The sequence below is a fragment of the Ranitomeya variabilis genome, chromosome 5, assembly GCF_051348905.1.
Source record: "Ranitomeya variabilis isolate aRanVar5 chromosome 5, aRanVar5.hap1, whole genome shotgun sequence".
In the NCBI taxonomy this organism is placed as follows: domain Eukaryota; kingdom Metazoa; phylum Chordata; class Amphibia; order Anura; family Dendrobatidae; genus Ranitomeya; species Ranitomeya variabilis.
The window spans coordinates 124353513-124371595 of NC_135236.1; the positions used below are offsets into that span (position 1 = coordinate 124353513).

General features: G+C 43.9%; 1 protein-coding gene across 1 annotated transcript in view; it reads right to left on the reverse strand.

Annotated features, from left to right (window-relative positions):
• The window catches only part of GLCE (glucuronic acid epimerase), a 76212-nt gene extending 58475 nt beyond the window's left edge, over window positions 1-17737 (reverse strand). The window contains exons 1-2 of the mRNA XM_077263222.1: window positions 17719-17737; window positions 17500-17623 (exon numbers count right to left, since the gene is read on the reverse strand). The gene's annotated coding sequence lies outside the window, so the exon portion shown is untranslated. The remainder of the gene's footprint in view (window positions 1-17499; window positions 17624-17718) is intronic.
• Between the last annotated feature and the right edge of the window lie 346 nt (window positions 17738-18083).

Consider the following 18083-nt stretch of genomic DNA (forward strand, 5'->3'; position numbering starts at 1 on the left):
AGGGGCGTAATCGTTGTCCATGGACACGACTTCCAGAAAGTTATCCATTACATCCTAAAAATGTACTAATGTCATTCTGAATCTAGGATTGTGCGACCTGTCTGTGGCATCCAGATACTGAGTCCCTACTCTGGTTGCTGCTGGTAATTTCACATTTAGTATTACACCCTATTAATACAAGGCCATTGTAATACCATAGTGACCATAGGCCTTGTTCCAGACAAAATTTGTTGCCTTGCCATTTTATGTACATATAAGCTTCCTAATCCTTTGTGAAAACCCATTCCAAACATGTGCACTAGTAGGAAGTGCAGAGAGCTACCTGGGGTAGCCTCCAATTGCATCGAAAAGATAGAAGTAACACTCTGAGGTCTCCTAGGACTGTATCCAACTGCTTTTAAGTAATTTAACACAAACACAGCCTTAGTCATGTCAAAGAGGTTTTACGATAGAAATAGATCGTTCGTCGGTAGTAACTAACAGCCCATTTAATAATGAACGACTACCTGTATTTTCCGGAAACGGATTTGCCTGGTAGAATTCTTCCCAGCGTCTACATGGAGCCATTTGCACATACCTTTGAGTTAAGTTCCTACAATAAAATTTTGACGCTGAGTATTTTTCACTTCCCTAAATTCTCAGTACCAGCAAAATGGATGGGATTGATAGAAATGTAATGCCCACTGTTTTTTCTTATTTTTTTATGCAGTGTAAACAGATCTACGGTGCATTTTTGAAGTCTCTAAAATGTCAAGTCTCTAAACATCCCCGGAGGAAGCCCATGAGAAACGTGCGCTGGGGTTGAGGGTGCACACCAGGATGTTTGGAACCGTGCTAGCGTTAGTGCTGTTGAACTTATTAGTATACTTACACTCTGTGATATATGTAGCATATTGCTCTTAGGTACTTATTACTTTATAGGATTAAAAGGTTACCGTTACCACTTATTGTTTTCATGTACCCTATGATCTCTGTCTACAGACAGCCTACTATGAACATTCGGGTACTTTTGCTGCATGTATACCACTTACATTTGTATTGAATTGCTCATATTTAATATCATCACTTGCTACCCTTCCATACACATCTTTTTTTGCCCCCAATCCCATTCTCCCGTGGCCATTTGTTTGAGCCTTCACCCTGGAACCCTTGTTTTTAATATTCTGTCTTAGTGATTAGTTCCACTATTATGTATTTTGGACTGATTTGGTATATAATAAAATGTAACATTTTTCAATTTTTTGGGTGGGTCACGCGACTCCATATATTTATAAAACTTATATCTACCTTGTAGTTTATTTATAGAGGTTATTTAGGGTCTATGGCTCCTCTACCTTCTCATATTACATTTGTTGTTCAGATAGAAACATGTCAATTTCTCTTGTGAGTATGAGGAGTTTTAAGTTCCTCAAAATGGCGCGTCTGCGCAGTAGCATAATTCAGAACGCGATGCTACCGCGCAGGTGCGGCCGGCGCCATTTTGGGGAAGAAATTTTTTTTTTTATAAAGACATTTATATGACTAAATAAAATCAGGGTACAGCACAGGCACCAGCTGCACGATGAAAGTAATTTTTATTCTTTTTTCAAAACAATAAGATATATAGTATGTAAAATAGGGGCACGTCACAGAGATCAATGACCTGTATTAAACCACACAAATGAATACTTAATCAGAGGACCCCAGGAAGACCCCCACAGGCCGCCCCGAAGCACGAACTGATCATTAACTTAAAACTGAAAATAAAGATTTAACAACAACCACAAGACGGATTTCATTAACTAAGGTATCATTGTAATCAGTATAACTGCACTGACCTGACACACAATCCTGCTGACAGATTCCCTTTAAAAGAAGAAGAAAAAAAAAAATAGCTATACTCTGTCTTGGTCAATCAATCAAAGCAAGACTGACTGGCAGCAGTGAGGTGTCAGGTTACAGCTGTTGTTACTTCAAGCAGAGTGAAAAGGGAGTGAAGTGAATTCAGCACAGATCAGGCAAATCATGCTGAAGCTTCTAGCAAATGTATTTCGTTTCCGTGCTGGATTCACAGATACATAGTTTAGTACGCGTTATAATGTCCTCTATGCTGCCGTTTTAGTGTACTTCTTATGGGAGACATCATAACAGCTAGTCTCCACCCAATAGTTCATAGACAACTGAAAATTAGAAGAGTCTGCATAGGAGAAAACAGGTGAAAAATGCAGGATACAAGTCAGATAATGGTCAAAAATAGTGTTATTCCCCAGGCGCGCGCACGCACACACAAGCTCTTTCTGAAAAGTTAACAGGAACAACAGGTATGTTTTATATCATGCCAAAGTAAAAAGTAAATGTATTCGGGTTCACTTCATATCTAAAGCATCATGACTATTTCGGAGGACAATTTACATACCGTAGTAGCACAGCTCAGGCTCGCTACCACTATAGGAAGACACCAGTCTAGAGTCTTTTTTTTATGCTGTCTTCACATATTACAGTTTCTGTGGCTGCAATATTTCAACACAGCCCTAGTTCTAATTCAGACGTCTGTGCAAATCGGTCCAATCTTGGACTGGAATGCATGGACAGGCCACACATCTTCCGATCAGAGCGTGAAAGCTTCATGTATTTCTATGAGGCTGTCAGGCTTGGGTGCAGAGAGCCACGACCAGTCCATGCACTGCAGTCCGAGATTAAACAGATTTGTATGGACGAATGCATGAACCTTTATAGAGAGTTTGTACCAAACCCTCCAAATGAGGATAATTTTTACACCCCTGTCCCACATCTGGACTGTGCTCCCCTCATTACGGTCCACTGATGTTGTGCTCCATGTTGGGCATCTGCCTGGGTACATAGAAGGCCACCTACACATGGGTCTTGGTATTAAGACTCTCTCGTAAGACTTTTAGTTTGTATGGCCACAGTTCCTGACCAGTTTCCAGGACGTCTCCTTGCTGCCTGTGGTTTCCAGTCTACAGCGTTCAGCACCATTGCTAACTGTCTTTGATCTCCAGGACGTCTCCTGTCTTCCATAATATTCAGACTTTCTAATCACTCTGGAATTATCTCTGCTAAGTGTCCACCTGCAGCTTCCAGGACTTATGTTACATGTCTGCTTGTGCCTTCTAGTACCTTAATAAGACTTAAGGTACCTTCACACTAAACGACTTTGCAGCGATAACGATAGCGATCCGTGACGTTGCAGCGTCCTGGATAGCGATATCGTTGTGTTTGACATGCAGCAGCGATCTGGATCCTGCTGTGATGTCGCTGGTCGTTGCTGAAAGTTCAGGACTTTATTTGGTCGTCAGATCGGCGTGTATCGTCGTGTTTGACAGCCAAAGCAACGATGCCAGCGATGTTTTACAGTGGTAACCAGGATAAATATCGGGTTACCAAGCGCAGGGCCGCGCTTAGTAACCCGATGTTTACCCTGGTTACCATTGTAAATGTAAAAAAAACAAACAGTACATACTCACCTTCTGCTGTCTGTCACACGTCCCTCGCCGTCTGCTTCCCGCACTGACTGTGAGTGCCGGCCGTAAAGTAAAAGCAGAGCACAGCGGTGACGTCACCGCTGTGCTGTGCCTTATACGGCCGGCACTCACAGTCAGTGCGGGAAGCAGACGGCGAGGGACGTGTGACAGACAGCAGAAGGGGAGTATGTACTGTTTGTTTTTTTTACATTTACAATGGTAACCAGGGTAAACATCGGGTTACTAAGCGTGGCCCTGCGCTTAGTAACCCAATGTTTACCCTGGTTACCCGGGGACCTCGGCATCGTTGGTCGCTGGAGAGCGGTCTGTGTGACAGCTCTCCAGCGACCATACAGCGACGCTGCAGCGATCGGCATCGTTGTCGATATCGCTGCAGCGTCGTTTAGTGTGACGGTACCTTTAGTTTACCTCTGCTACATGTCTATTTGCAGTTTCCAGGACCTCATTAGACTTTACAGTTGGTCTGTTATCTGTCTGCGATCTCCATGATGTCTGTCTGCAGCGTCCAGTAACCCTGCTACCTGTCAACGGTCTCATGGACTTCTCGGGTCTGACTGAGAATTCCTGTAACTCTGCTACTTGTTTCCAGCGTTCAACACCCCTGCCTTCTGCCTGTGGCCTGTGTGCCCACCCGGTCCTTGGGCTTCGAATATCCACCTCACCTAGTGAGTCCTTGACAGCAAAATTTAACAACTAACTTTGTCTAAATGGTAATGATATTTAAAATAACCACGTTTAATATTGCTGATTAGATGCGAGTGATCATATGAGATTACAGAGACAAGGTCAAATTTCCTATAATTTGTGGAACAGAGGTCCTGTCAATCACGGGATTCTAGCAGTCAGCATACAGACCGCCATCAATTACCCCGACTCGCCATTTACATAATAGATGGCTCGCCAGCATGCTGATCAATCCTCTGTAAATAGAGCAGTGGTACTATGCCGCAGCAGCTAAATTATCTCACTAATCTTACGTACCCGGTAAAGGGTTGATTATGACTTGCAGGATCGTCGCTTCCAACAGGTGGCGCTATAGAGTTCAAGTCCTCTTTCTCTCTGAAGAGGCAATCTACATAATCTTACATAGTGATTATATATGGAGAATTCACATGCAAGAAAATCCCGTGATGGTCAAACACCAGACATGCAGGGGACAACAGTCTACATCAGACCTGGGCAAAGTGTGGCCCGTTCCAGTCAAGCCCGGTGACAGACAGCACAGTGCCCTCCCTCGCCCGCAATGACCATTATCCGCATCCAGGATGCAGATAGAGGTTAATAGATTAGTGGAGGAGAGGCCGCCGGCCCCGTCCTTCACCCATCAGGGTGAGGGCTCACGTTGTATATATGGGAGGCCATGACTTTATATAGGGAGACTGTGTGGGCTCATACGGCATATAGGATGTCAGCATACTTAATTCTGCTCAATGTTAAGCAATATAATTACTTTATATTAATACTGACTGTAATATATTAATCTTAATATTGAACAGAATTAATTTCGGCCTATTGGTTTAACCTTCCAGTCCACAACAGTCACGGTCCCTCATGTGGCCTCTTGGGAAAATTAATTGTCCACCACTGATCTACATGGTATAGAAATAGTGAGGAATTTCACATTACAAAAAACACACAGTATCAGAAATTACACAATGTCACCTTCAAGAAAAATTGTGAAACAAGGTCAATATGTTCTTTGGATTCTAGCCAGTCCCAAAGATAACCAATCCTAGAGAGGACACATGGAGTCATAGCGGGGGGTACTCTTCTCAAGACTCCCTTTTATTAGCAGACTGGAGAGTTAATTGAGAGAAAAAAAGCAGTTCTTGTCCTGGTGGACACAGCCAGTTGACAAATTACAAGGATGGTACTTCATTTTAAGGGTTGGTGAATAATACTAGACAGGGCTGGTTGGACAGTTTGAAAAAGGGGTCGTCTTTAAAAAGGTGGTAGTGCGGGAGTGGGTTATGGTAATTTTATTCTCTCTTAACTAAGGGTATAGGTGGTACTGGAAGCCATAGGACTTTATGAGTTGTCCCTATAGATAGAGAAGAGTAGGCATCCTAGGACAGAGCCTTGAGGGAGACCAACAGAGAGAGGGCATGATGAGGAGGTAGTGTGGGATAGGGTGAGGTCTGACACCAAAGAAAGAGGATCTGTAGTAGGAGGCAGTGGTCAACAGTGTTAAAGGTAGAGGTCAGGTCTAGAAGGAGGAGTACAGAGAATTGTCTGTTAGCTTTGGCTGTAAGGGTACCTTTACACAGTGCAATTTTGATCGCTACGACGGCACGATTCGTGACGTTGCAGCGTCGTATGATTATCGCTCCAGCGTCGTAGACTGCGGTCACACGTTGCAATACACAGCGCTGGAGCGATAATTTCATGACGTATTTGCGATGTAGAAGCCGTTGGTTACTGTGCGCACATCGTATACAACCTGTGTCACACGATGCAATCATGCCGCCACAGCGGGACACTAGACGACGAAAGAAAGTTTCAAACGATCTGCTACGACGTACGATTCTCAGCGGGGATCCGGATCGCAGTAGCGTGTCAGACACAACGATATCGTAAATGCATCGCTGGAACTTCACAAATCGTGCCGTCGTAGCGATCAAAATTGCACTGTGTAAAGGTACCCTAAGTCGTTAGTAATTTTGGTCAGGGCAGTTTCAGTGAAGTGGTGGGGGCAGACAGATTTTAGGTTGCTGAAGAGTGAGGTAGAGAGGTATAGAGGTGGGAGGAAAGTTCAGAAGCGAATGGGAGTAGCGATATGGGGCGATAGCCGGACATGGTGGTCAGGTCGATTGATGGCATTTGCGGATAATTGTGATTATGACATGTTTGAAAGCAGAAGGTACCAGAAGTTATTGATAGGTTGAAGATATGGGTTCGGGATGGGATAAGTGTGGTGGTGATGTTGGTGAGGAGGTGGGTTAAACGATAATCATTATGACGGTCCAATGGGAAAGTTTGCAACTCTTATCAGTCTTTTTTTGAGCTTCTCTCAAAAGATTTATTAACATGGACTAGATGAAAGATGTATGAGCACTAAGACACGCAACAAGGGAACCCATCTCTGATCTCTTTATATCTTCTAATGGGCTGCAAGACTTTGTAATGCAGGCAAAATCATCTCTCTGGTTTACAACTCTTTGTTGCTAAAGATTTTGGGTGACCCAATGGCCCATGTTCGTAGGATGTGGGTAGCATTTCTACAGAGGAATGGGAAGAGGTGCTGGAATCTCCAGGATTGCTTTCAATAAACACGACACAAAGAAGGTCTCAACTGTTTCTAGTTCATAGAGTTTATAGGACCCACAAGGTACTATATAGAATGGGCCTATAGACGGATGACTGGTCTGTGTTGCAGGGAAGAAAATGCGGAACTGATGCACATGTTTTGGACATGCCTGAGACTGGTGAGGCTTTGAAGGGGGGGGGGGGGGGGGGGCGTTTGTAGATTAACAGCAGAATTGTTGATTATTTAATACCTGAGGATCTGCTCAGGTACAGTTAGCTATTACTAAAATATTCTACCAGACTTGAAAATTGAAAATCTATAGTTACACACTGGCTAGAAACCAGACCTCCCCATGAAGAAGTGGTCCAAGCTCTCAACTCTACTGACTTCTGGGGAAAAAAAGGGTTTATATCAAGAGAGGGTAAATTTGGTAAAGTATGGGGAGACTGAATTAGGTGCATAACCGAGGTATCGGAGGTGCTGGCTAGAGATGCCTTATTTCATTTTACTGATCCTGTAAACTATGGATTACAACCTGTCTGGGTAGTAGGATAATGTATTTGACTGACTGTGTAAGGGCCCCTTCACACTGTGCAATCAAAGTCTGAACGAGCGTTCGATTTGTGACGTTTATCCGTCCTCGTTCCGAGGTTGCAAAGTGTGACATGGCGTTACGATTTGCGACGCAGCCCAGCATCGTACGATGTGAAAGAAAGAGCAGAACTTTCTTTCGTCGTAAATGTCTCGCTGTGGCGGTCGAAATCGTAGTATGTGACGGCGGTCATACGAGCTCGTAATGCGACTACGTGGGTTGGGCTTCCGCATACCTGTCTCCTGATTGGGCGTGACGTTTTAGCACGCCCATGCTGGTAATACGTCACGCTCGGAGTCGTAGGACTATGGCGGTGTGAAGGGTAGCGTACGATTGCGACGCGTGACGTTCACATCGCAACTACGTCAGAAAAAGCGTTAACATCGTAGAGTGTGACCGCTGGCTACGAGCTCGTACTGCGATGTCGAATATGACGCAAATGCGTCGTAATCGTAGCAGAATCGACCAGTGTGAAGGGGCCCTAAGAGCAATGGGATGAAACTGAATGGGAGGAGACACAGATTGGATATTAGAGAAAACTTTTTGACAGTGAAGGTGATCAATGAGTGGAACAGGCTGTCACGAGAGGTGGTGAGTTCTTCTTCAATGGAAGTCTTCAAACAGAGGCTGGACAGACACCTGTCTGGGATGATTTAGTGAATCATGCATTGAGCAAGGGGTTGGATCAGATGACCCAGGAGGTCCCTTCCAACTCTACCATTCTATGGTTCTATGAGTAACACCTATGTGAGTATGGGCATGCTTGCATTGTATTGCACACTGTGGGAGAGGGTGGATTTTAGTCCTGGGTTGGGAAGGGGAGAACTATATGGTTGTTATGTTAAGGTCATGGATTGAATACTTGGTTTATAGGTACTATTCCTGTATATGTACTGTATGGCGACATGTAAAATATTTATTCTGCTGTAATCTATGTTATTTGGCATGCAATAAATGTTTATTGATTAAAAAGAAAAGTTGTATGAGCAGTGAAATAAAAAGCCTGTAATATCTTTAATGAAACCGAATTGGAAAAATGATTTTTAGAAATAAATACATGCATATAACAGGAGTAATGGTTGATTTTTTTTTTTTTATAAATCAATAGATTTGAAAATAAAAATCTTTGTAATATATCTTATCACAGAAATCTGCTTCTCTCACCTTCAGTTTATGGATAAAATCTGTAAATTGAGCCTTCACTGAATACAGATTTTACCCATGAATTGAGACTGATCAGTTCAGGATGAGATGGAAGCAGGTCTCTCTGATAAGATATACTACAAAATTGCTTATTTTCATGTGTACTATGGATTTATCAAATAAAAACAACTGTTAAACTTTAAGTAAAAATTAAACAAACATAGAAGTGAAAAACCCCTTTAGAAATTTTTTTGGAAATGTCACATTTCCCCTTCTTCCACCCCAGAGGGGCGTCAATATTTAGTAAAGTACCCCAAGAGAGTGTCCTAACTAGGGGTGAAGTTTGTGGCGTGTGAGGGGCGTCCTCCCAAGACATTATTGTAAAATTTAAACTGTGGAGAGAGGGGGAAATCACAAAAATTAATGGGTTTCACATCCTCATCCTGCTGTACATGCGTTATTTCCACCAAGAATGCTGCAAAGACTGATAGTGCTTTCTATTGCTGAAAACCGCTGGAAAGTGTCAGGCTTCAATTTTACAATTCGGACACTGAAAAAGTGTGTGCATGAGATTTCTGGTTTTGTAAGAAGGAGCTTTTAATTTGCAATAAAAATAAACGCAGGAAAAAACACATGTGAACATAACCTACACATTTCCCCTAGGAGGTATTTCCATAATTTTAGGAATCAGCAACGATAATTCGGCAATTTGCAGAAATGGTTGAAAATGATAATGATTTGCAATATCACCAGCGGCCGTTACAATCTCCGTAATCTTGAGAAGCGGCCAACAGATGCAGAAAAGCAAAAACAGCTGGGAAAGAAATGCAAAATGTCAAACTGTAATGATGCCGAGATCTATATGTGGGATCTATAGTGACTGCTGCGCTGCTCAATCTATACAGTATCCAAGTACACACAATGCACCGGCAATGTGAAGATTACAGTCTCCATCCGTGGCATCGCCTGACACAGCCCTGACATGTCCCCCTATATACACATACAGCAGGGTAAAAGGAACAGTAACATCACAGCGTCACGTTTTCTCCTAAACCTGCCAAACTCACGTTCACAAGCCTGGAGTTCAGAGGGATCTCGCTGGCTCTGCAAGGAAAACCCACATGAAAGCAGCGTCTGACCTCCAGCACCTCCTTGTAGAACAGGAGCTTTATTCTCCATTCATTAGAAGAAATCACTGGGAACATTCACGCTTCTGCATTTCCAACAGGAAGATTTTACTTACAGCGGGAATTATATCACAGTTGCATATTACTAAGGAAATGTATGTCACAGGGTAGAAGTTATTCAACTGTACACCCTTATGCCGTGTTCACAGAGTTGTTAGTTGTAGCAGAGCTCAAAAAGGTAAACCAGCCCACACCAGTCTATGTACGTCATCTATTGACAGCGAGTTGCTTATCAGAGGATGGAGTGTGAGCGAACGACTTCGTATGAGGAAGCTAGTCTGTGCAGTGATAATCTCCTAGTGATAAAACATTCATTGTATGGAAACAACAGCACAGACCAATAAGCAACACATCCTTGAAATCTGTCTCAGCCCCTACCTCCTGCTGCCCTCAGATTACATAGCAAAAGCCTGCTGAAAGATTATCTTTAAAAAAGCACCAGATTTTCTGCACCAATAAAGTTATGCTATATGGGGACATGGCCTTATACAGAAAAAAAGTATATATAGCCACACAGGGAAGGCATATAGACGATCTTTTGTATTTTGGCCTTTGATGGGTGACTAGAGCCTTAAGGATAGATTTGTCAAATATACTAAGAGCTTTTCTCTATGTATACACCAAACATGGGCTGTAAAGGTACCTTCACACTAAACGATATCGCTAGCGATCCGTGATGTTGCAGCGTCCTCGCTAGCGATATCGTTTAGTTTGACACGCAGCAGCGATCTGGATCCTGCTGTGATATCGCTGGTCGCTGAAGAAAGTTCAGAACTTTATTTGGTCGTCAGACCGGCGTGTCTCATCGTGTTTGACACCAAAAGCAACGATACCAGCGATGTTTTACACTGGTAACCAGGGTAAACATCGGGTTACTAAGCGCAGGGCCGCGCTTAGTAACCCGATGTTTACCCTGGTTACCAGTGTAAAATGTAAAAAAAACCAAACTACATACTCACCTTCGCGTCCCCCGGTGTCCGCTTCCCACACTGACTGAGCGCCGTAAAGTGAAAGTGAAAGTACAGCACAGCGGTGACGTCACCGCTCTGCTGTTAGGGCCGGCGCTCAGTCAGTGCAGGAAGCGGACGCCGGGGGACGCGAATGTAAGTATGTAGTGTTTGTTTTTTTTACATTTTACGCTGGTATCCAGGGTAAACATCGGGTTACTAAGCGCGGCCCTGCGCTTAGTAACCCGATGTTTACCCTGGTTACCCGGGGACCTCGGCATCGTTGGTCGCTGGAGAGCGGTCTGTGTGACAGCTCTCCAGCGATCAAACAGCGACGCTGCAGCGAACGGCATCGTTGTCGCTATCGCTGCAGCGTCGCTTAATGTGAAGGTACCTTAAGCATGACATGGACATAGGACCCAATTCACCATTGCTTTTCCACAGGTAATTTGACGTGAATTTCTATCACTTAGTGATTTTTTTTTTATTTGCAGCAAGTTTAGAAAACGATTTGTACCCTTCTTCAAATTGTCTTTTGTAATTTAGAATTTTAGGTCAATGTAGTTTTTGCGATGTGTTTTAGACGGACTTATCAAATGCGGGTTAAAAATTAGGTGCAACCCTACTCCAGTAGACCCCCAGAGTGGATTTTATGTTACCTTGGTGCATTTCTTACAACATTGTGCAAAATGTGAGATTTTTCAGGCTTTAAGACACAAAATAGAGAAAATGATATATATATATATATATATATATATATATATATACATATAATTTCCGCGGCAATTCTGCTACGTGTGCACATAGCCTTAGTGTTGTGAGGGTTAAGCCAAGTTTCACGGGCTGGTTTTTATGCGGGCATCCATAGAGTGGGTGGGAGGATGTCCACCTTATCTCCACCTGCAGAGACGACTCCGCAATGTGCTGACAGGACCTCTGTGTCACAGTCATGTGATCAGTGACATGGGGGGAGGAGTAACACGGTTTGGGGGTTAAGTAGCTGGCCTCCAAAGGCAGCAGTGTTTAGTCAGTGTCTGGAGAGGAACCCTCCAGAGAAGTGGTTTGTGTTTATGCTAAAACCTGAACCGCGTGTGTGTTTCTAGCGGTGAGCGGCAGGAACTCCGCTCTCAGAAGGACTGTGCTTTCTCCTACCGTTTTGTCTTCCTGTTTTGTCCAGAGGGCTGTATTTGTTTTACTATACCTTGGTTTAGGCTGTCCATAATATACCAAAGGAAGTTCTTAAATCCTCAGTGTTTCCGTGCCTACCTCCATGTGCAGCCGAGTAAGCCGATCTACCACAACGTATTAATCAGGAGCCAGAGAAATCCGGGGGAAAAGTATAACCAGAATCTGTAACGGCAGCCATATTATAGGATTTACTTTCAAAATGCAATAATTTCTTTACTTATAGGGAAGTTGCTGCTCGTATTTTTCTGCCATCATTCAGTGACCCTGCGGCCATCCTGTAAACAGGATTTCTGGCCCAGATGAGCAGGGCAGCGCCAGCTCCTCACCCTCAGCCAAGTGCGTTATTTACCATGTGAGATCATTCACACCATGGCGGGCAGGGTGACTGGCAGTGAACAAGACTGTTCCTTCACTGTACTGAAAGGTCCTGATAACCAAAATAAAACTTGACATGAATTTAAAGTCTTAGTTCCAAAAACAGCCACGCATTAACCAAATATCCGGCTTAGCGGAAAAATAAAAATAGAACAAATATTGGGGAAACAAAATCCTCAAGTAACAGAATCACGACATTCATTTAGTTATATTAACATGACGCAGATTAGATACAGGAACATCTGTAAGGCCACATTCACACATTTAGTATTTGGTCAGTTTTTTACCTCAGTATTTGTAAGCCAAAACCAGAAGTGGGTGATAAATACACAAGTGGTGATGTATTTCTATTATACTCCTTCTCTGATTGTTCCACTCCTGGTTTTGGCTTACAAATACTGATGTAAAATACTGACCACATACTGATAGATAGTGTGAATGTGGCCTTAGTTCATCTGAATGGAACTTGCAGAAATCCACATAGTTGCTGTCTAAACAAACCCATTCAGAAAAATGGCCGCATGTGACTTCACCCCTAGGCCGCGTTTACATGGGAGCTTTCCGGACCTGAATTCAACAGCTTCATATGCGCCTACAAGGATGTTGAATTCAGGTGAAGAGACTGGCAGCTGTTTCGTGAATCATGGTCACAGATGTGCACACAGAGAAGCCGATGAGTTTTCCCAGGCAAAGGCCCTTCAAGAAAACACTGGCGGTCCTTGTCCTGAAGTGACTCTTCCAGTCTTTTTGCTTGCAGCCGGCGTCTTACGCTATACTGTGAAGAATAGAGTGGAGGAGGTTTTCGAACAGAAGCCCCCAGAAGACCGAGCACGACACTTCTTTTAACTGGTTCAGTGTTCCAGAAAAAATAATAATAATGTGTATGTATAACACACACAGGTGCTTTTAACAAAATTAGAATATCAAAAAGTAAAATTTATTTCAATTCCTCAATACAAAAAGTGAAACTCATATTTTAGAGAGTCATTACAGAGTGATCTATTTCAAGTTTTTATTTCTGTTAATGTTGATGATTATGGCTAACAGCCAAGGACACCCAAAAGGGGGGGTCTCAGTAAGCCAAGTTTCACATTAGCGTTTTGAGGAGCTGCGGACTTCCTCCATGAAGCCCCGCCCTCGGCCGCACCTCCGCCGCTAGCTCCTCCTACTTCTGCATGCAGCCTGCGTACCTATCTTTAACATTAGGTACGCAGGTCGTGCCGCTGTATGCGACCAGCATAGGACGCAGCTTGTAGCTATTTTTTTTCTCCGCATCGTCAAAACGACGCATGCGGAAGCATCCGCATATAGCGGCACGACCTGCGTACCTAATGTTAAAGATAGGTACGCAGGCCACATGCAGAGGTAGGCGGAGCTAGCGGCCGAGGGCAGGGCTTCACGGAGGAAGTCCGCAGCTGCTCAAAACGCTAGTGTCAAACTAGCCTAAATTAGAATAATTAACAAAAAAACACCTGCAAAGGCTTCCTAAACGTTTAAAAAGGTCCCTTAGTCTGTTTCAGTAGGCTCCACAATCATGGGGAAGACTGCTGACTTGACAGATGTCCAGAAGGCAGTCATTGACACACTCCACAAGGAGGGTAAGCCACAAAAGGTCATTGCTAAAGACGCTGGCTGTTCACAGAGTGCTGTATCCAAGCATATTAATGGAAAGTTGAGTGGAAGGAAAAAATGTGGTAGAAAAAGGTGCACAAGGAACCGGGATAACTGCAGCCTTGAAAGGATTGTTAAGAAAAGGCCATTCAAAAATCTGGGGGAGATTCACAAGGAGTGGACTGCTGCTGGAGTCATTGCTTCAAGAGCCACCACACACAGATGTATCCAGGACATGGGTACAAGTGTCGCATTCCTTGTGTGAAGCCACTCATGACCAATAGACAAACGCCAGAAGCATCTTACCTGGGCTAAGGAGAAAAAGAACTGGACTCAGTGGTCCAAGGTGTTTTCAGATGAAAGTAAATTTTGCATTTCATTTGGAAATCAAGGTCCGAGAGTCTGGAGGAAGAGTGGAGAGGCCACAATCCAAGCTGCTTGAGGTCTAGTGTGAAGTTTCCACAATCAGTGATGGTTTGGGGAGCCATATCATCTGCTGGTGTAGGACCACTGTGTTTTATTAAAACCAAAGTCAGCGCAGTCGTCTACCAGGAAATTTTAGAGCACTTCATGCTTCCCTCTGCCAACAAGTTTTTGGAGATGGAAATTTTATTCTCCAGCAGGACTTGGCACCTGTCCACACTGCCAAAAGTACCAGTACCTGGTTTGCAAACAACAGTATCACTGTGCTTGATTGGCCAGCAAACTCACCTGACCTTGACCCCATAGAGAATCTGTGGGGTATTGTCAAGAGGAAGATGAGAGACACCAGACCCAACAATGCAGACGAGCTGAAAGCTGCTATCATGCCATGGCAAACCGTGCCCCCGCCCCACCTCAGTTATGAAATGCCACTTACACAGGTGATAAATTAACAGTCTGACCTATAGGAACGCCATTGCTACAGAGAACCATCTGTCTCCATTTCTGGCCGCAGAGTTGGCACAGTAGAGTCCGGTTTCCTCCAACAGCTGAAAGCTGCTATCAAAGCAACCTGGGCTTCCATAACACCTCAGCAGTGCCACAGGCTGATCGCCTCCATGCCACGCCGCATTGATGCAGTAATTGTTGCAAAAGGAGCCCCGACCAAGTATTGAGTGCATTTACTGAACATACATTTCAGTAGGCCAACATTTCAGATTTTAAAATCATTTTTTCAAGCTGGTATTATAAAGTATTATTTTCTCCTCATTTTTATTCATTCCAACTGTTTGGTTCCTAAAATAACTTCTGCCGTCTTCTTGTGGATACACGTCCCCGCCATGATTAACATCACTATCCAATTCCACTGGGGCCGCGTGTCCCAACATGGCAGGATCGCAGGTAACATGACAGGAGCCGCGGCCTGCAGCTCAATTCAACTTCTGACAAATGCGCGGAAACAAGATTCCAAGCTGCTCAGGATCGCAAGTCTCCTCTAAGAGCCTGAATCCTACAGCTGCCATCTTTACAAAGTCTACGGGTATGCTCACACAATGCAACTCATTTTTTGGCTTTGATAATTTCCACAAAAAGAGGGACGTCTGGATGAGGAGGTCGTGGCGTTTTTCAGCGTATTTGAGACACAAACACTGCACAATATTTTACAGCACAATCAATGAGATTTCTAAACCTTATGCACACACTGCTTTTTTTTTTTCCTTTGATGCATATTTTCATCCCTGCAACATTTTTGGCAAGACGCAGCATGTCAATTCTTTCAGTGCTTTTGTAGCACTGTAGTCCACGGCCACCAAATAACGTGTGCAGAGGACACGCCATGTATACTACAGTAGCTGCTGGTCCCATTGTTTAGCCCAACGATTATTTCCTTTTTCTGTACTATTCATTACCAAGCATCAAAAGGATTTTTTTTTAAAAAAATCCCAGGTCAGTTCAGGTTGAACAGCAAAATCTCCCCCAGCCCGATATTTATACTAGGACTAATAGGCTGTGTGCACACATTGAGCATTTGGTGCAGAAATTTCTGCATCTTTTGGCAGGAAAAACATAGCAGTAAAAACGAGCGCTTTTACTACTTTTTTTTTTTTTTTACTTGTATATTTGGTGCAGATTTCCCCCACTCATTGTTACAGTTGAAATCAGCAGCAAAAACGCTGACAAAATTGACAAGCCGCAGAATTAAATGTGCAAGTCACAAATACGCGACGTGATCATGAGACTTCAGGATTCTCAATCACTTTGCCGGCATCAGGAAACTCTTCAGGTCTTGTGGCAAATCTGCACTGAGGGGAAAAAAAAAAGCAGGAAAAAAGCAATGTGTGCACACAGCCTTAGGGTAAGTTCACACAGGGCGTTTTTTCAGCAGTTTTTTATGCTAATTTTCAGCTGCTTTTTACAGTACCAGCAAAGCCTATAAGATTTCGGAAATCTCATGCACACACATTGGGTTTTTGTTTGATCGTTATTTTGTGCTTTGCAGCGTTCTTTTGACATAGAGCATGTCACTTCTTTCAGCGTTTTTCCACCCATTGACTTGAATGGGTGTTGAAAAAAGGCAGGTATCATTATTTGCTGCTGAAAATTCAAGGACATTAGCATGGACAAAGAGGAAAAAAAGATGCAACAAAAAACGCACCTAAACCTGCGTTTTTGATGCAGCTTCTTTCCTGCCAAGAAGATCAGGCCTTTGCTGCAGAAAAAAAAAGCTGAAAAAAACGCCCTGTGTGAACTTACCCTTACAGGTACGATAATATTTTTCCCCCAATAAACCAGTAATATTTGGTATTACTGTCGAGACACCACAGAATTAACGTAACTGGGAACCAGTAAGGCTACTTTCACACATCAGGTTTATTGCATCAGGCACAATCCGGCGAATGTTGGAAAAAACGGATCCGGCGCAGATTGTGAAAAACTGATGCAACGGGTTCGGCTAGCATATTCAGATTATTGGATAAAAAAAAAAAAAAAATTTGGAGCATGCTCATTTTAACAAAACGGAATCCGGCACCGGAATCTGTCATTTTCTGGATCTGGCACCTTCCAGCTCCCATTTTAGCAAACAGTCGGAACCGCTGGATCCGGCACTTCCTGCTTTTTTGCCGGAGACAAAAATCCTTGCTATGGACGTTTTTTCCAGAAACGGCAGATTTGCCGGATCTGGCGAAAAATGGATGAAACGCAAGGTCATCCCGGCACTAATACGAGTCTATGGGGGAAAAAACGGATCCGGCGGCAACATTCGCCAGATCCGGTTTTTTGAAATTTAGCCGGATGAGCCTGACGGCGAAAACCTGATGTGTGAAAGTAGCCTAAGAGGAGCAGCAGCAGCATGGGCTACTTCACAGTTCCATCCCACCTGGTGCATACAGCAGCACTGGAGCCCTCAGAGCCCTGCACCATGTATTCATAAGTCACAGGACACAATGCACATTGGATGATCGATGACCGCACACATTACAGGGCTAATAAGTCACTGGCTACAGGCAGAAGAGAGATTATTTTTTGCTTTAATTTCCAAACCCAAAAGTCACCTATGCCAAAACCGGTTGCCCAAAGTGTCCTGTGGTGGCCACACTGTGCAGCCAATAGAGGTACCCCACCAGATCGGTGCAATCAGAGACCGGTGCAATCAGAGATCGGCGCACATAAGGACCCGTAGAGCCGATGGCTCCTACATACACAACCAGTGAACTCAAGCAGATATCATACGATCCAGCAGTCTATGCGATCAGTGACCGACCGTAAACAGCTCTAGAAGCAATCCGCCTCGGTGAACACAAACCTCCGCTCCAGGACCGGTCTGCTCACTACGCCGGATCCGCGTCTGTCTCCCGGGCCTCAGCTCCTCCTGGATCGAGTGGTACTGATCTCTTGGAAAATAATACACCAATCACAGGATCGCCTCCCTGCAACAGTAAGAAGCGCGTCCAATCAGATGCGGAGCCGTGAATCTCGCTCAGCCAATAAGCGATAAGAATCGTCATTCACGTGGGTTTCTCACCTACTCGAACAGCAAATCAGAAGGCGATAATGACACCTTCCCTGGAAGGTAGACGCTGGTAGTCACCGCCCAGGGATACGAGCGCGTCCAGAGCGAGGCTTGACCCGCAAATCTGGGTGGAGACTCTAGAATGTTACGTTACCTCCGGGAGGTTTTGAAACAAAGGCGCGGAAAATGAGAAAGTTCTCTGTGTAGTGGGAGCGTTCATGTGCTGCACACACAGTTACATATGTACTTATAGGGATTCCCTGCGGGGTTAATGCGGCGCTTTAGAATCTAGATTAAAATTTCAATTGTGATTTTTTTCACGCCCTAATATTAAAATCTCACATTATGGAATGTTACTGCTCACTTGGTAAAGGCAG